Source organism: Polypterus senegalus, chromosome 11 (genome assembly GCF_016835505.1).
Source record: "Polypterus senegalus isolate Bchr_013 chromosome 11, ASM1683550v1, whole genome shotgun sequence".
NCBI lineage: Eukaryota > Metazoa > Chordata > Cladistia > Polypteriformes > Polypteridae > Polypterus > Polypterus senegalus.
Window position 1 is genome coordinate 73352830 of NC_053164.1, and position 20120 is coordinate 73372949.

The 20120-nt window shown below is 38.0% G+C and overlaps 1 protein-coding gene across 2 annotated transcripts in view; it reads left to right on the forward strand.

Annotated features, from left to right (window-relative positions):
* The first annotated feature begins 2376 nt into the window (after positions 1-2376).
* LOC120539193 (muscarinic acetylcholine receptor M1-like) overlaps positions 2377-20120 on the forward strand; it is a 90668-nt gene continuing 72924 nt past the window's right edge. The window contains exon 1 of one of the 2 annotated variants that reach the window (XM_039769039.1): positions 2377-2741. The gene's annotated coding sequence lies outside the window, so the exon portion shown is untranslated. Of the gene's footprint in view, positions 2742-17783; positions 17859-20120 lie in introns of those variants that run through there. The other variant, XM_039769040.1, reaches the window with a different exon arrangement.

Sequence of the window (20120 nt, forward strand, 5' to 3'; positions counted from 1 at the left end):
TTTGAGTCCAGCACATAAAAACAATATGTTGGACTGTGGAACAGACTGTGCTTAATATACTCATGTAGAGCAGTGCCTATTTCATATATTTCAAAATTCCATGGCATTATAAATTGCCTTGGGTTAATTACTACAGACTGACATCACTGGAAAACTATTTACAAATAAAACAACTGTTGAAATTAGCCAACCTGGCATAAGCTTAATCTGACATTTTCTCAATCTAAAACATGTCCAAAATACACATACTAGAGTCTTGACTTGGATAATACATGGTGATCATATTTCATCTCAGCTAGCACAGTTGGTCTTGCTTCTTGTCAGATACTGATTTATATTAAAAACGCTGATGTTAACATGCATACAGTAGCTGTGAACACCAACATTCCTGATCACCTGTCTGTGCTGCTTACTTCATATATATCTATGATTTTCTGAAGCCAGTCTTCTAGTAGGTCAGGTTGGAGAGCATGCACTGGTACATTATGCTGCCACACCCACCACATCCTGGTTAGCAACACCCCAGGCAAGCAAGCAATCCAGTCCCCCCACACCCAGAAACGACTGCCAAAGCCAGGCGTTAAAAGGGCATCACCTTGGTCTGCTGTAGCTGCTTGGGTCCTCAACAGTGAGGATTACCCTCAAGGAGTTACTCCACTTGACTGGATCAAGATAAGTGAATTTCTTCACCAACAGATGCCCCACTGCCTCTGGACCCCACGACCCTGCCCAACACCTAGTCCATGAAAGCATTTAACAGAGTAGGAGCAAGAACACAATCCTGACGAACCCCAGAATCAACTGGGAAAAACACAAAGGTTTTGCCTCCACTTTGCATAGCACTCACAGTACCAGTGTACAGAAGAGCCAAGATATCCAGCAACTTTGGGTAGATTCTGCAAAATCTCAAGATATCCTGCAGGGCAGCTTGATCAACTGAGTAGAACGCCTTACGAAAATCGACAAAGACTGCTAATAAGCTCTACTGATATTCGGGTTTGCGCTCTATGAGAACCCTCAATGGCAGAATGCAGTCAATGGTAGACTTCTTAGACGTAAAACCAGACTTCTCTGACTGGTAGGTGAGCAAGTGATCACGGATCCTATCAAGGATGGCCCTAGCAAGTACCTTATCAGGCACAGAGAGACGTTTTCTCCCCCTGTAGTTGCTGCAATCCAGGCAATCACCCTTCCCTTTCCAGACAGGGATGACAAGTCCCATTTTCCAGTTAGGCATAAAAGCCAACTGCTCTGGTCGCTGGTAGGTGAGCAAGTGATCGTGGATCCTATTGAGGATGACCCCAACAAGGACCTTTCTCTGCACCAAGACCAGAGTTATCTCCCTGTAGTTATTGCAATTCAGAAGATCACCCTTCTCTTTCCAGATAGGGACATCAAGTCCAATTTTCTAGTCAGCTGGGATGACACTCGTCTTCCAAATTGAATAAAAGATTGTTTTCAATGCAAGGAGGACAGCACCACCAGCCTGGAGAAGTTCACCCCGGATATCACAGATCCCTGCAGCCTTTCCTGCCCTCAACCTGTTCACCTAATGTGCAATCTCTGTGAGACTGGGTGGTTCACAGCTAATTGGATGATCAGCCTCAAGAACAGTGGACCCATCTTTTAGAAGTTCTACAAATTTAAACTGCTTTCTTGATGCTCTGAAATTTTGATTTGTCCCCATATGCTGGAAAAAGAAAAAATAATCATGGGGTGTACTTTTTAGATAGGTGTTATATCTAGTAAACCTAAACACTGACTTATCAGCCAATCGCCAGATAAATTAGATATTTGACTAATTGCTCAAGTTTATTGACAAGTGTACAAAGCACAGTGAAATACTTATTTTCACGTCAGATGGTAATGCAACACATTGACTGACATTTCATAAATGAAATACATACACAAACTGACTTATTTACTAATATCCACTTGAATGTATGATTATTATGTGTTATATTAAATATATTCACACATTGACTAATGTCTTATTTGGATAAATGGCTGACTGATTATTTAATTGACTCATTAGTTAATATTAATATTTAACTAAAATGACTTGTTTAATCATCTCTTTCTGGCAAACCACATTAGAAAACGCTCCTGCAGTATTCAGTTTAAATATTAAATATTTAAATATAAAGATTTTATACAAGTAGCTACACATTTTTATGATGCTCTCGCGAAGTGTTATTTTCAAGTCATTCGTGTGATATCTTTCTTCTGGGGCTCGTTCCCGGTCTGTGAGTTCTCCACGCAATATCATTTTTGCGCTCTCATAACGAACTATTAAATGAAGAAGACGCCATCATTTTTAAAGACGCTCTTCAAGAAGAACTGCTAGCAGCTTAACACTTGTGTTCTACGGGGAGAAAGGCCAAGCTCGTCACCTGAACTTCGCGCTGTCGTGACATAATATTTACTCAAATTGACAAGCAGGAGTTGCGGAGCCGCCAGTGCCTGCGCAGCGCAGCTCAGTGCAGGAGAACGACAGCAGGTGAGGAGCGCAAACAGAAGGACAGCTGTGCGCTCGCGCGAGAGGCTAAGACATGAGCCCATCCCGCCGCTCGCTGCGCTTTCGTCAGCTCTCCAGTAGCGCAGGCTGGACGAACTGCGCTCTGTGCCACAGAGGAGTCTTGTGAGCCGGCAGAATAAAGTGAATCCGGACTCTTGGTGATACCATTGACACCTGTTGGATTTACACTTCACAAACTTTGTATATTTGCAGGAAAAATAAGGTAGGAGTATTGAAGTGTGGCGCTGGTGCTGTTTTCTTTTAATTTTTTTTTTACCAGTGGTCTGTAGTCATGAAAATTCAGTTATGTTTTGTCGCCAGAGTTAATACTGCAGTAACGCAGCTTGCAAGCCTACCAAAGGTGTAGTCATTTGAAACATAAACGAAATGCTACGTGCTGGAACGTTTGTTTGTTTAAACTTTAGAATAAAAATAATCCAGTTCAGCAATATGCAAGGTGTCCAAGTAGTGATTTGCATGAAATTTGCCAATGTTCCCTGCTATACGAGGTGTTTTTTTTAGTTTAGGGAGCTGTATTATCATTATCGTTATCATTTAATTGTCACTTTACTTTTTTATCCGAAAGAAATGTTGAAAGTGTTCTTTGCATAAAACCAGAGAAACAACGAAGGAATTTATGTGTATTATGTGAAAATCTATCGTAGCGGAGTCAATTCAGATCAGAGTAAACGAATCGGTAGTTCGTATAAAATGATTATTTTGTCAGCTGTTTTGGGATGGTTAAATGTACTAATTGAGAAACTCGGCACAGAGCTTCCTTGCTTCTTACAGCTGTAATGGTGTAGAAGTGCGAGTATGGCTCTACCCAGTAATGAATGGACTTTCATCCCGTCCAGGAAACGCGTCTGTCTTAGCTTCTGCTTGAATGTACAGAGGGTCATTTCTGGACTGACCAGAAGAAGTAGCTTGCAAAAGGGATTGTTAAAATTATGTTTTTAGCGTCTCAAATTCTACCTGAAGTTTCCAGTGTGCTTTTCTGGCTTTTAATAAAAAATATATTAAATCTCATTCCTTCCGTAAAGTGAAGCTGCCTCTTTACTGAATTAAAGTCTTCAGTTTTTCTAAGAAATTCAGTCGAATATGGTTAAATATGTACTTGTCTTGTTTATGTTCTATTCAGTTGCTTGTTTTCCCTTTTTTCCTTGCCCTCAAATGTTGCTCAGATTGTCCGTTTTCTAAGCGATGAATTATTGAACTTATCAGGGGACACAGTTGTAAATCGAGAATAAGTAAATTCCGCTTTTGAAAACATAACTCAAAGTGGTCATTTCACCATGAACAAAAAGAGTGTAATCTAGAAAGGTGTTTAAGTGGATTACCAGCTATTATCCATCCATCCATTATCCAACCCGCTATATCCCAACTACAGGGTCACGGGGGTCTGCTAGAGCCAATCCCAGCCAACACAGGGCGCAAGGCAGGAAACGAACCCCGGGCAGGGCGCCAGCCCACCGCAAACCTGCTATTATGGGTTTCTGAAATGATGATTAATTTTGGTAATAAAGAAACTGTACCTAATGAATTATTGATTAATAAATTGAATTATTTGTTCAGTCTTGTTCACTACAGTTGCATATTATTAATTTTTTTTAGTTAAATCATTTGGTGTTAAGTCTTTTCTAACATCAGTTTACAGTATTTAAGACCTGTTGTGTTCTGTATGTATGTAGGAACATTTTGAAGTTGTCTTTTTCCATGAACCTGCCTAGACAGGCCAAGACAACCTTTTTTAACATAAAATTTCAATATTACCCTCTCAGTCTTGCAGTTTTTTAATGAGTGTTATTTAAATAGCCAGTAAACTACATTTTCAAGCTAAAACCATTTCAGTATCTCTGTAAGTGTATCATTATTTAGAGTATTTTTATTTTTGTTTTGTTTCATGTCATATTGTGCCAATTGTCATAGAAGAACATTGATTCAATTTTCATGTATAATAATCTATAAAATGAAATGACTTTGCTATCACACTTAATTTTAATAATTTATTTCTACATTGCTGCCTTATAAAATGTATAAAACATTCACTACAGCTGTGTTATCATTATATGCTATGTGGAATTTATATCATACCTTTGCAGCTCTGATTCATCCTGTTTGTACATTGTTTACTTAATCCAGGACACAATGGATCTCAGACAGTATTAAAAGTAGTAAATATGTTTTGTAGTCGGCCTACAAATTCAGTACCTGTTATATAACTTTTACGTCTGTATTAAAATGGCAATGGTTTTTCAGTGATATTCAAAATACACTGATAAAAATTGATATGAATCATTTTTTGTTGATGCGACTGCTTTCTGGTTTGTCAGTAGTCTCCAACAGTCCCAACTCATGCTGTTAGGCTGCCTAAATTGTATAGGGTTTCTTTAGGGAGAATTGGCATTTATGTAGCATGGAAAACTGGATGTACTTTAAGGGGCAGCAGTAGTTGGCGATATATAGTACCTGTTGATCCAGTATACTGAGTAAAATTCTTCTTCTGGTAAGGATTTAAAAAAATATATTTTATTAGTATACTAAACATTAGTGGAAACTTGTGAACATATTTGATGGTAAAATACAAAACTTTCAAAGCTGCATGTGCAAAAGGAAAAGGCAAAGCAAGGTGATTTTCTGTCTGTGTATTAGTCTCTTAAAGATCAAAATTCTTTGTATTGACTTGTATGTAAACTCTATGTAATAAGCGAGTCTATACCTTTAAGAATATAACCCGGAATGCTGTGTAATTCATCTTAATTGGTGAATTGATTCAAACAGGTAGGTAGGACAGAAAGAAGCAAAGTCTTGTGCTATGTTTGTTTAACAGTAGTGAAACAAGCATTTCTGAATTGGTATTACATTAGTTATTGGTTAAAAAAAATACACTTCAGTCTGAAAATTATTTAGAGATGAATTATACCAGTATCTTCCATTTTTTTAAATATTACTTATCCAATGCACTGTGTGGCGATGGCCAAGAAAAATATTTTAATCTCATATTTTCATGGAGAATTGAGCTAATAAAGTTTATGCTTCAATGGAAATGAATGGTTGCCAATGCTGGAAACCGCAATTTCAAAACATCCATTAAAAAATCTCAAATTACTCATGTTGCATAATCCACATAATCTCATCCATTTGAATACTCAAAATGTGTAAAACACATACATTTTTTGCTAAAATATTGGTAAACTGATTCCACTGTTAAACTGAAAGTAACCCACAACCTGGAACCCTTTTAGACAAGGTCATATTTTTAAATTGAAGACTGGACTTTTAGTCCATGTATCAGTGGGAAAAGTGGATCTTTAAGTCAAATGCACAGCCCTGTGTGAAAGGGTTCTGGACTAATTTAGTTCTAACAGAGAAATAGATGTAACAATATTTTAGTTCAAAATTCATGTGGATAACTTTATGTATATTATGTGACACAAGTAAGAGGATATTTTTTTCATGGGTGTTTTGAAATTATTTGCTATTTACAGCATTGATCCCTGTCCACTTCTATTGCAGCCTAAACTGGATTAGGCCAGTTTACATGAAATATGAGATTAATTTTTTTCCTTGACAATCACTACAAAGAACATGGGGTAAGTAACATTTTAAAAAAATACATTTTTGTGTGGATTATTCATTTCATTAAATTGTTATAAAGATTTTGACTATACCCCACTCTCATAGATAACACGTTAAGTGAAGAGGCATCCCTGATATCAGCAGAGTACCTATAAATGGGTATGCAGGTAGAAACTTCAAGAACTATTTGAGGATTTGACATTAGGCCAGTGAGAGCCCTCACACCACTTATTGCTTCTCAAGTGAGACTGATCCTGTAAGTCTGGAGTAAGCTTACAGAGGCGCCGGGATCCATTAGGTAGTTCTCTCTGTGGCCATTGATCTTCTGAACTGCCAGTCAAGCCTTAGGGGTGTAATATAATAAATTATTTCTAAGATGTGCATAAAGGATGATCCCTACCAGAGCAGAATTAAATTTGGACCAGAGAGATAAGATAGAGCTAAGGTTTGTCAGTTAAAGGGTATTGTTGCCGAATGTTTGGTAAAGCAAATTGAAATGCAGGTAAAGAAGCTGTACTGGTAGTGGTATATGTGGGCAACTAGACAAGCCATCCTGTCAGTCAAAAACACATGACCTATGAAAATCAGACATTGCAGGGCGAATAGGATATATTTTCTGCTTTCTTTACTTAGTATTACAAATCAATCAGTCACAACATTAAAACTCCTGACAGGTTAAGTAAATTTCATTGATTAACTTGTTACAGTGGCACCTGTCAAAGGATGGGATAAATTAGTCAGCAAGTCAGTTCTTAAAGGTAATGTGTTGGAAGTAGGAGAAATGGGCAAGCATTAGGACCTGAGCGACTTTGACAAGGGCCAATTTGCAATGGCTAGACAACTGTCACAGAGCAACTCTAAAACAACAGATCTTGTGAGGAATTCCTGATCTGAACTGGCAACAGGGTTATGGGCAGCCAAGACTATTGATGCACGTTGCGAGCAAAGGTTAGCCTTCTGGTAAGATCAACAGAAGAGCTACTGTAGCTAACATTGCTGAAAAATATTATGCTGGCCATGCAAGAAAGGTGTCAAAATTTAGTGCATTACAGCTTGCACATCTGGCTGCATAGCTGCAGATCAGTCAAAATACCCATGCTGATTCCATCCACTGCTGAAAAGCCTACATTTCGCACATGAGAATCAGATCTGGACCACTGAGCAATGGAGGAAGGTGGCCCAGTTTGATAAATCTTTTTTTCATTTAGATCATGCTGGATGTATGTGTGTGTGTGTCGTTTACCAGGAAAAGAGATGGCTGCAGGATTTACTATTGGATGAAGGCAAGCTGACGAAGGCAGTGTGATGCTCTGGATGATTTTCTGCTGGGAAGCCTTGGGTGGTTGTTACTTTCATATGTACCAGTTGCCTAAAGATTGGACCACATACTTTCTTTCGTGGCAATGGCATTCCCTGATGGCAGTTGCCTTTTTCAGCACGATAATGTGCCCTACCAAATGTAAACTTTGTTGAGAAATGATTTGAGGAACATAAAAAAAGAGTTCAAGCTGTTGACTTGGTAAATTACCCAGATCTTAGTTCAATCAAGCATATGTGGAATGTGCTGGAAAAACAAGTCCAGTTCTTGGAGATCCCACCGCACAACTTATAGGACTTAAAGGATTTGCTGCTAGCATCTTTGTGCCAGATACCACACAAAACTTTCAGAGGTCTTGTGGAGTCCATGTCTGGACGGGTCAGAACTGTTTTGGTGGCATGAGGTGGACCTACACAATATTAAGCAGATGGTTTTAATTTTGTGGCTGATGTTTAATTATTCCAGTCTAGGTTTCATTTAAAAGCTTGTATTTTAATATTACATAGGACTTTTTTCGTTTTTCTGTTTCATAGTGAAGGTGGCACATGGGGCAATTGAAGTTGTACATATGGCTATACCCATAAATGGACTGACGTCCTGCCCAGCTTTGCCTTATCCCTTATACCATTTGTCTCTGATTATTAGCAACACTGCTTTCCAAACAGCAAGCTCAGGGAATGGAAGGATGAAGGAATGGCTGAAATAGATTCTGTCTTTCGTTATAGCATGTGTGCACAGATGAACAAGGTAGGGCTGTTAGGAGTTGTAAGATTAGCTAACAGAAACAATGACAACTGAAAACGTAACACTTAAAATGGACAGTAGGAACATTCAAGCCCCTGTAATATTTGTACTAGTGTAGGGTCTACTATCTTTGCATTCACTAAGCATCAGGCACTGCCTAACTAAGTAACTTTGCTCCTCCAGCATGATTATGCAAAAGCTGTTACTTCCCTTCATTGAGTCATTGGCTAATTTCTTTGCAGTGACACATTTTGACTGAACATTGCTATAATGCTGCTATTTTTCCAGTTGGTCAAACTTAGCAAATTTGCATACTAAGTTATTATTAGCAGGTTTATTTTCATGATTACTATTTTAATTTCTGTAATTTTCTGAATTTAAAAAAACTCTATTACTATACGTGAAACACATAATGATGTGCATTAAGCAGTGGTACTCAACCAGCGACTCTTCAAAGGCCAGTTGCAGTTCTTTTAAGTCCTACTTAAGAAAAAGAAAATCTCTAAGATATAAGAAAAAAAATGTCAGCAGAATTCATTTCGTTGTCATCAGTCTATCATGCCCCCAACCCTTAACCACCTGAAAAACACAAAAACAGTTTACCTAAGGTCTTACACTAGGAAAAATAGTGTGAACATTGTGAAAACTAGCATTTAGCAAAAATGGTTAAATAATGTAAGAGACACAAATGTGAAGTGGAATACTGGGCGTTTAAGGATGACTAGGAACTCAAGTTTTTCTTTGTATCAAGTGGTGCAGGAAGATTCATCTGTCTGCTTTGTGATAATGTCATTTTGCAGTTTAAAAGGTCCAATTTGCAGCACCATCACAAAGCTAAACACCCAAAGTTCAGTGCCCACTATGGGCCAAAAAGACTCAAGCAGACCCGAGCTGCTCAGAAAAACTTCTTCCACAATGACATTAGTGAAATGGTGACAGAGGCATCCTACTAAATTGCATATGAACTGATGAAAAAGATGAATCCATATATTGTTGGAGAATTGGTGAAGGATTGCATACTGCTTGCCTGTTTGACGCTTTTTCCCAACAAAAAAGACCTGCAGTGGAACCTGGAAAAAACTCAACTATCAGATTCTACTTTGGCTAGCAGGGCATTGGACATTTCAGAAAATATTGCAAATATTCTCAAGGACAAACTGTCATCCACAGAATTTGTCAACCTTGCAATGAACAAAATCATGGATATCAATGAGACGCTACAATTACTCATCCTCATCCGAGTAATTATCAGTGAGTTTGACATTACAGAAGAACTGCTTGACATGGTTCCACTGAAAAATGGAACAATGGGTGTGGAGACCAAAAAATGCTGTATTGGAGACGTTGGCAAAGTTCAACTTTGAACGAGAAATAAATCACAGCATACACAACGGATGTTGCACCGGTAATGCTTGGTAAGAAAACTGGGGCCATGACTTTGCTGAAAGCTGCACTGAAAAATGAAGGAGTTGCTGGGGGCATTTTCTTATACCATTGCATTGTGCATCAGCAAGCCTAGTTTGCCAAGTTCAAGAGTCTAAATGACATAATGGCAAACGTACTCAAAGTAGTTAATTACATCAGGGCCCATGCGTGAAACCATTTGAACTTTAAACTGCTATGTGAAGAGTGTAACACTCATTACAGTGATTTGGTATTTCACACAAAGATTAAATGACTATCTATAGGACGTATGCTCGCACATTTCATAGACCTGCTTGAACCACTGAAAGCCTTTATTGTCAGCCAATGGGAGACTTTCCAATTTTCTTTTTTGGATGACAAAGAGTGGGTACTTTTTGTTGCTTTTTTCATGTGACATTACACAGCACTTGAACCAACTTTATCTCAAGATGCATGAAAGAAACAACACCGTATATGATCTCTATATGGCTGTCAGAGGATTTTCTGACAAATTGGATATACTCGAACACAGTATCCATGGTTCTGATTACTGATTTCTTCTCCACTGTGCATAAAATGATGGTGATGTTTGTAGATACTGCCCCGTCATGTCAGTCACAGTTCTGTGATGTGCTAACAGACCTCAAGTAAAAACTACAAATCAAGATTCTGTGGCTTCAAGAACCAAGGCAATGTTTTTCTACTTGTGAAAAATCCATTCATGATTGAGATCAATGAAATGAAACAAATACAGTGCATCCGGAAAGTATTCACAGCACATCACTTTTTCCACATTTTGTTATGTTAAAGACTTATTCCAAAATGGATTAAATAAATTTTTTTCCTCAGAATTCTACACACAACACCCTATAATAACAATGTGAAAAAAGTTTACTTGAGATTTGTGCAAATTTATTAAAAATAAAAAAAATGAGAAATCACATGTACATAAGTATTCACAGCCTTTGCAATGAGGCTCAAAATTGAGCTCAGGTGCATCCTGTTTCCCCTGATCATCCTTGAGATGTTTCTGCACTTAATTGGAGTCCACCAGTGGTAAATTCAGTTGATTGGAGATGATTTGGAAAGGCACACACCTGTCTATATAAGGTCCCTCAGTTGACAGTTCATGTCAGAGCACAAACCAAGCATGAAGTCAAAGGAATTGTCTGTAGACCTCTGAGACAGGATGGTCTCGAGGCACAAATCTGGGGAAGGTTACAGAAAAATGTCTGCTGCTTTGAAGGTCCCAATGAGCACAGTGGCCTCCATCATCCGTAAGTGGAAGAAGTTCGAAACCACCAGGACTCTTCCTAGAGCTGGCCGGCCATCTAAACTGAGCGATCTGGGGAGAAGGGCCTTAGTCAGGGAGGTGACCAAGAACCCAATGGTCACTCTGTCAGAGCTCCAGAGGTCCTCTGTGGAGAGAGGAGAACCTTCCAGAAGGACAACCATCTCTGCAGCAATCCACCAATCAGGCCTGTACGGTAGAGTGGCCAGACGGAAGCCACTCCTTAGTAAAAGGCACATGGCAGCCTGCCTGGAGTTTGCCAAAAGGAACCTGAAGGACTCTCAGACCATGAGAAACAAAATTCTCTGGTCTGATGAGACAAAGATTGAACTCTTTGGTGTGAATGCCAGGCATCATGTTTGGAGGAAACCAGGCACCGCTCATCACCAGGCCAATACCATCCCTACAGTGAAGCATGGTGGTGGCAGCATCATGCAGTGGGGATGTTTTTCAGCGGCAGGAACTGGGAGACTATTTAGGATTTAGGGAAAGATGACTGCAGCAATATACAGAGACATCCTGAATGAAAACCTGCTCCAGAGCACTCTTGACCTCCGACTGGGGCAACGGTTCATTTTTCAGCAGGACAACGACCCTAAGCACACAGCCAAGATATCAAAGGAGTGGCTTCAGGACAGCTCTGTGAATGTCCTTGAGTGGCCCAGCCAGAGCCCAGACTTGAATCCGATTGAACATCTCTGGAGAGATCTTAAAATGGCTGTGCACTGACGCTTCCCATCCAACCTGATGGAGCTTGAGAGGTACTGCAAAAAGAGGAATGGGCGAAACTGGCCAAGGATAGGTGTACCAAGCTTGTAAACTTTTTTCACATTGTCATTATGGGGTGTTTATATGTAGAATTCTGAGGAAAAAAAATGAATTTAATCCATTTTGGAATAAGGCTGTAACATAAAATGTGGAAAATTTGATGCATTGTCAGTACTTTCCGGATACACTGTAAGTGACCAGCTTGGAATTACGCAGCTTGAACTAGAGTTTGCAGAGTTAAATGGTTCAGATGAACTTTTAGAAATTGTCGGAGCATCTTCCAAACATCTTCAGACTTGCAAGACACTTCATTTCAATGTTTCCATCCACATACCAGTGTGAAACCGCTTTCTCTGCACTCTCAAAAATAAAATACTGCAGCTGAAACAGATTGACTCAACAGCACACAACAGAGGTCCTGTGAATTGCCGTTTCTAGCGCAGTGCCCGACTACAAATCTCTTGTGTGACAGAAGGATTGTCAGAAATTGCATTGAGTGAAGTAAGCACAATGCTGCTCTTCTAATAACCCCTTCTAATCTAAAATATCAATGTAGGCTACAGTAGAACTGAAAGTCTGTTTCCTTTCTCCTTCAGGAGGGGATACAGGAAAAGAAAAAGGGAGAAATTTGAAGTGTATTGTACTGTATGTTACCTGCTGTTTTGGACTGTGAAAAATGATCTGCAATGTGCTGTCAGTTTATTACCTGCTGTTAATGGCTGGGATGGTCAATAATGCTGTGCTGTTAGCACTTTGAAAATCATTTAATAATGATAATGTTGAAACTGCCAGTAATGTTGAAATTTGTGTTTGCAGTGAAAATAAATAACAGTTATTAAATGATGTATTTCATCCCTTAAAAACATACATTGTCCTTTTTTCTCAAATACATAATGGTTTCAGGGAAGAAGGGAACATATTTGGATTAAGGGTCCTGCAAAAATATTTTTGTTAATGTGGCTCCTGAGTAGGGCAAGGTTGAGTACAGCTGACATTAAAGGGCAGGTTCTGCAGGTGCAGAAATTTAAATGATTATAAAAAACTATGATACAGTACATTACAAAGCACTTTAACGGATTAATTCACCCAAAAATGCTATTTTTTACATATTACTTACACATGTAGTTTGTAGTAATGGCCAAGAAAAAATGTAATCTCATGTTTTCATGTAGAAATTAGATAACATACTGTAGTTTTGACATCTATGCTGAATAATACTGGAAAACAGAAAACAATATAAAAAAAATATGAATAAATCTTATGTAACTCTTGTTGCATAATTCATATATCAAGTCATCTAGTCTTATAGTAATTTTTGTTTTTTTCTAAAACGCTTCCGGAAAACACGGTATTGAATAAGCATTTGAATTGAAGACCCTGCTCCCCACCTCATTAATTTTTCTCAGTCACACTACATATTACATGGTAGTAAGTAGCTTGTAAAAATAGCGTTTTGGGTGGAATACTCCTTTAAGAATAGGTAAGGAAATTACTGATAGATTTACATTAGTACTAAACTTCTTATAGCCCTATGATTTAAGGGAAGGTATGGTGAAGGTGAATGGAATTCTACATCATCAGTTTACAATAATTATAAATTTTTTGTTTATTATTAATTTTATTATTTGAGTATTCTAATGGATTTAGGAATTCACAACCAAACAGCATTGATGAACTATAGGTCTTACACTTGTAAAATGTATTATTGTTCTTACTTATGTTAATCTTGTACTTGTTAGAAGGTATAACCCAATGGCAAAAGTATAATATTCCCAAATTATTTTTCTGTGTTTACTTGCAAACATAGCTATTTGATCACATAAAATAAAAAAGAAATGAGGATCAATGGAATAAAACATGGTACAGAATACTGGGTTGTATCCTGGAAAGAAATTACAAGTAATTGATTCAATCAGCTGAAAAAGTTTCTTTAACATCCCACTTCATTTTGGCTGAAGTTGACTCAAGTATATAACAACAAACCTTTACAAAATAATTTAATATATAGTGATATTTAATTATAAACAAATAATGCTTGTAAGGAACATTTTTCTTATTTTTTGAAAATGCAAAATGAGGCTTTCAAAAACATACTTAGTATTTCGAGTAGTTGGTATGGCCAAAAATCCATATCACTGTTTAATTTAAAATTCTGATTGTTTCAGTAGATACCAATATAATGTACACTGCTCCAAAACAATTAAAAGAACACTTAATCATCACAGTCTAACACTGAATCAATTAAGCATTAGGGATATCAATCTGTCTAGATAGAAAGCATAAGTGATTGTTTATCAACTTCATGAAAGTGACAACAGGTACACTGGAGAGGGAACAGCAAGACAACCCCCAAAAAGGCAATGGTTTTGCAAGTGGTGGCCATAGACTATTGGACCCTCCTTATTCTTCCTGACTGATTCTTCTTAGTTTTGCGTTTTTGCTAGTGTCCTTTACATTACTAGAAGCGTGAGGTGGTACCTTCAGCCGATTCAGGTTCCTTCAGGATGGCACATCCATACGTGAATGTTTGCTGTGACTCCCAGCACAGTTTCAAGAGTATGGAGGAGCTACCGAGAGACTGGTCATTATACAAGAAGAACTGTACCTGGGCTGTAGAAGGGCATCAACTCAGCAGCAGGATCGGTATCTGCTGCTTTGTGCGAGGAGGAACAGGAGGAGCACTGCCAAAGTCCTACAAAATGACCTCCAGCTGGTTACTGGTATGGGAGTTTCTGAAAAATATGTGACATGAGGGCCCAAAATCCTGTAGTAGGACCTGTTCTCAGAACCCATCACTATGCAGCTTGATTGGCATTCTCCAGAGAATACCACAACTAACAGATCCACCATTGGCACCCCTTTCTCTTCACTGATGAGAGCAGGTTCACAATGAGTACATGTGACAGACGTGAAAGAGAGTGGAGACACCATGGTGAACGTTATGCAGCCTGCAACATCATCCAGCATGACTAGTTTGGTGGTGGGTCAGTGATAGTCAAGGGAAGCACATCCTGGGAGGGTTGCACAGACCTCCACGTGCAAGGCAACAGTACCCTGTCTGCCATTAGGTACTAGGATGAAATTCTCCGAGCCACTGTCAGACCTTACGCAGGAGCAGTGGGTCCTGGGTTCCTCCTGGTGCAGAATAATGCCCGGCCAGAGTGTGTAGGCAGTTCCTGGTTGATGAAGGCATTCGTGCCATTGACTGTCTCGCACGTTCTCCACATCTGAATCCAACTAAGAAACTCAGGGATGTTATGCATTGGTGTATCCGACACCACCAAGTAGAGCCACAGACAGTCCAGGAGCTCACTTTTGCCCTGATCCAGGTCTGAAAGGAGATTCCTCAGGACACCACCTGCCACCTCATCAGGAGCATACCCTGACGTTGTCGGGAGTGCCTACAGGCACATGGACACCATACCCACTACTGAGTCATAATACAAGTTACTGTGACGAATTTCATGAAAGTTGGATCAGCCTGTGATTTCAATTTTTGACTTTGATTTTTGGTGTGATATTGAATCCATCAACCAGTTGGTGATTTTGGTTTCCATTTACTATTGTTGTGTCATTTTGATCTTGACAAATTACACAGTATTACTCAGTAAGGATTTTCCACTTGAATACTTTGTTCATCGAGAACCAATGTGTGATGTGTTCCCATAATTTTTTTCTTTCTATTTTGAGTATATTTTTCAGAGTAGAACTTTTATTTTAACAGATAACACAAATATTAATCATTAATCTCTGGGAAGAAGATCATATTTCTTCCTATTTCAATAAGTGTTAACGTTCTGCTATTCAGATAGATTTGATAGCAGGTATTCATCTCTGTCTTCTTCACTCATGCCACTGCCAAGCAAACATGGCGTAGGACATGGCTTCTTCCTGTTTAGTTTGGATATTTCCTGTTTAGTTAAAAAGTTGAAATTTGTCAGGGTGAAACATTTAGGCCAGTAGGTGTCTGCTAGAAATGGACGTTATATCAATATTTAGTGGTAAACCCCCAACAATAGAAAAATCTATATCCCAAAATCTCAAAAATGATCCTTCTTTGAAATTTAGTTACATTTTTATTGCTCGATATTTGTCAGTAATAACGCTGTAGCAAGCTGAGCATTCTTAGGCAGTGCATCCATCCTCTTTTTGCTGTGGTCCGGCAGAGACATGGGGTGTGCAGTTCAATGAAATAAACACCTTTAGCAGAACATGCAGTATTCCCTTTTCTGTCAGCTTCTTCTTACTCCACTGACTTGATTGTCAAGTGCTCTTATAAACATAAACTTTAAGTAAACAGGTGGTGGAGGGGTGGTTGGCAGTTAGGAGGGCCAGCATGATGTTAAAATACATGTAGTATTGTCAGAGAACTAAAGTGTCCTTTGGAGGTCAGACCACGGTATGCTGTTGGCTTGTTGTTCAGAAAGCAGAGTTAGGGAAGTGCCGGTACAGATTACCAGCCCACTTCAAGCCTTGGGTACAACATAAGCCGGTAGCAATGGTATACCTAGATCATTTTAAATGCTCCCGCAGCTCAGTAAAGGGGTCCCCCACGGGCAGAACAGAGAGGAGGTAGGCTTTGTACATGGTTCATTATTTTATTTCTTTTCACATGTTCTTATCTGTACAGTTTTTCAAGCATTCAGCTCATTACATGTATTATGGAAATGTTCAGCATGTAAACCTCAATTCTATAAGTAATAAGTTAAAGAAAAGTATGAATCATTGTATATTTCTTTTGAACTAAGCCAGTACAAGAAGCAGCACAAGATTACAGATTAAAGCATTACATTCAAATCTGAGAGACGCTACCACATTTACAGGATGTGCTACTTTTTATAAAAGTATAAAAACTCAAGCACCCCAGCAGCGCTTCCCTTTCGTTATACTTCTCACCCCTACAGCCTCATCTTCTGGTCTCTGTTTTCCTCATCTCCTGCTCAGCTGTTATTTATTACCCTAACTCAACTTCACCTGGGAGAAATCAAAAATTAACCCATCAATTACCTAATTAAATGAAAATACAGCTTAAAGAAAGAAAACACATGCAATACAATTAACTGTGTATAAAAGAAAAAGATCTTATTTAAAACAAATGTGAATTCAAACAATTAACAAACCATGAATCACTCAATTTAAACACAACACTTACTCAATCCAGTGACATTGTCCAAGCTGTGACTTAAGCCTAGGACCCTGGAGCTATGGAACAGCAACACCAACCTTTATACAATTGTATACCTGATCCCATTTGTGTTCATTAAAATATATATAAACTCTGAGTTTCCTAGTGTAGGCTGCAGCAACTGGGCTCATAAGAGAAAAACAGCAAGTTATCTACAGTAAAATGTTAAAAGAAAATTACTGACTGTCCACTCCATATGCAAATAAAAAATGTAAAATTTAACCTATAATAGAAGACATTAAGATGAAGCACAATGATATTAATAGCCTACCAAAATGTCTGAAATTAAAGATTTTGAAGACAACCGCAGAAGATAAAAAAATTAAAACCCATACAGTAGCAACAGAGACTTGGTCCCATTCATAATAAAAACTGACTATTGAGAAAGACAATAACAGTAATTGCTATCCATAAATATACTGTATACATATATAAATATATATTTTTCCCCATGCTCAATACAATTTCATGTTCATGTTTGATCATCAGCTTCAAGCAACATTTCTTAGAAAGATTTCCAACTCATTGTGGCTTATACTTGCACACACACCTTTTCCTGCCTCCTGGCCATTTTTAAAGTTAAACGTTTAAACTTACTGGGATTTGGGTAGGAAATCAGAGTAGCCAGAGAAAAGATACATGAAAACAGGACAATGCACAGTTTCCAAGCCAGGACTTCAATCTAGTTCAGTGGACCTATGTGACAGAGGTAATAAATAGTATGCAATGCCAGTGTGTCTCAGGCCACAAAGTAAAAATGTAATTTTTCAGCTGATCTGTATATAGGTTTTTCAAACTATGTAAAACAGTTTTTTCAACAACATTAAAAGTAAAAAAAGTATTACTAAGTACAAAACAAAAATAAGTTATTGCACTCAATATAAAGCTGTTTAAGATGAAAGTACAGCCTTCTCCACCGCAATGATTATTTGTCATTATTTACTTAACCTTTGGTATATATATTTGTAGGTATTTGTTTCTGATGAAAATTCCTGAACATACTCTTGTTAATACAGATACTTTCTAACAGGCTCAACAACCCTGAACTAAGGTAAGAGAATCAATTTTCCAATAGACATTAGTTATTTATAAAATATAACCCCATCCCTTGTAAGGAAAGTAACAAATGAATCTATGTGCTAAACATATTAATTTTTATCCAGACTTGCAAGGTTGTATTACCATATGCATATATATTCAGAAGTAAAGTAAAATTAATTTTTTATTCGAATTGCCTACACAACTGACCTATTGGCAGTACTAAAAGTACTTCTTGGCACTGAAATATTTAGTCCTAATCTGTGCAATAAATATGGTCAGAGTAGTTAACATAGTGTAAAAATTCCCAAATTGTGCAGTTTTATGTTTTTTGTTTTTTTCAAACACACCCATTACTCATTTATAGCTGGACAATTGAGAAGTGCTATTTCACTTAACAGTTTTGAGATGTGAGATGAGAGGAAACTAAAGTACCCAGATAAGACCCAAGTACATAGGAGAAGAATGTGCAAAGGCCATGAGCATGCCAGGAATCAACACTGGAGGTATAAGGCACCAGTAGCTACAGCTTTTTTTATTGAGTTATTGAAATATATTCATATGTTCAGTTGTCAGACTCTTAGTGATATGCTGTATAGGCAATTGTATTTGAACTTTTAGCTTTTCTGTATGCAATTCAAAGTAAATGACTTTGTGCATACTTTTAATGTCCAAATCAAATTGATAAAGTCCTTCTGCAACTAAACAAATAATATGAATCACATGACAGAGTGTGACAGGGTGGCGCAGTGGTAGCGCTGCTGCCTCACAGTTAGGAGACCTGGGTTTGCTTCCCGGGTCCTCCCTGCGTGGAGTTTGCATGTTCTCCCCGTGTCTGCGTGGGTTTCCTCCGGGCGCTCCGGTTTCCTCCCACAGTCCAAAGACATACAGGCTAGGTGGATTGGCGATTCTAAATTGGCCCTAGTGTGTGCTTGGTGTGTGGGTGTGTTTGTGTGTGTCCTGCGGTGGGTTGGCACCCTGCCCTGGATTGGTTCCTGCCTTGTGCCCTGTGTTGGCTGGGTTTGGCTCCAGCAGACCCCCGTGACCCTGTATTCGGATTCAGCGGGTTGGAAAATGGATGGATGGATGAATTGTCTTAGTAGACCAACAGAGCAAACGCATGTGAAAGCTGGCCCAGAGGGCAATCAAGTTTTTGTTTGCTGTTTGTGATTTGTTTGCTGTGATACCTGCGTCTGTGCTGTCCCTCCTCTTTGAGTATTATACAAATAGACACACCCATTTTTTTACTTGCATCTCCTTTGGCATTATATGTGGTGTTGTGAGATGTTAAAGAGAGATGTCCAGTATTAGTATTATTCTGTTGATGTGCATTAGACTTAATATTACTTATGTGCATAGTTCATATGGCTGCAAGTTGTGTGTATACTTTACACCATAGATGAATATCAAACATGCATCTTTGATTTCATCCAAATAGAAATTCCTCTGTCCATTACCTGTTATTCCTCAAAGTGCCTTTGAAACTTCAGTTTCCCGCCTCAGTCCTGTCATACTGCATTTTTTTCATAAACTATGAAGATCATTTGAGGATTTAAGGGCTTCAACTGACAATGCATAAAAATCTGATGAAAATTATTTGATCCAGATTTTTAGAAGACTGTAGAACACTCATTCTGCATGTAAAGGAAGCCTCACATTACAGTACAGCAATATCTAAAAGGGTTAATATGTTTATAACCAAAATAAAATAATTTTACAATATGTCATTAATTTTAAACAATCTCTGTGAAAGTACGTCTACACTTTTTTTGTTCAAATTATATGAGGACTTAGCAGTAAATATAAAATGTTAACTAAAAAATACAAATACACCAAAACCATGTCATGCTTCGAAGGTGTTGAAAATGACTGTGTAAATGTACATTAAATTATACATTTTGTGTAATTAAAATATTTATCACTCTGTTTCAATGTCTTAAATGAAAGATTCCAATAATTTTAGAATTTGTGAAGTAGCGGACATTATAAGGTATTTAAGTGTTTAAAATAAAACACCATATACAATATATATGTATGCTATAATGTTTACATCAGTGCAGGAAAATAGCTGAGATGCAAGTTTCTGATAATACTGGACAAGAAACATTTTCAAATGTTTTGTATCATGAAATATTTTTGATGATTATGATCGACAGCTTCATTTTGCAAATGAATATAATTTTAGAGTGTATCGTATAGGGAGTTGGGGTAACACAAAGTAATTTTTATTAAATGTAGCATGTTTAATTGCTTAATGTTTCTGCTTCATTGCATT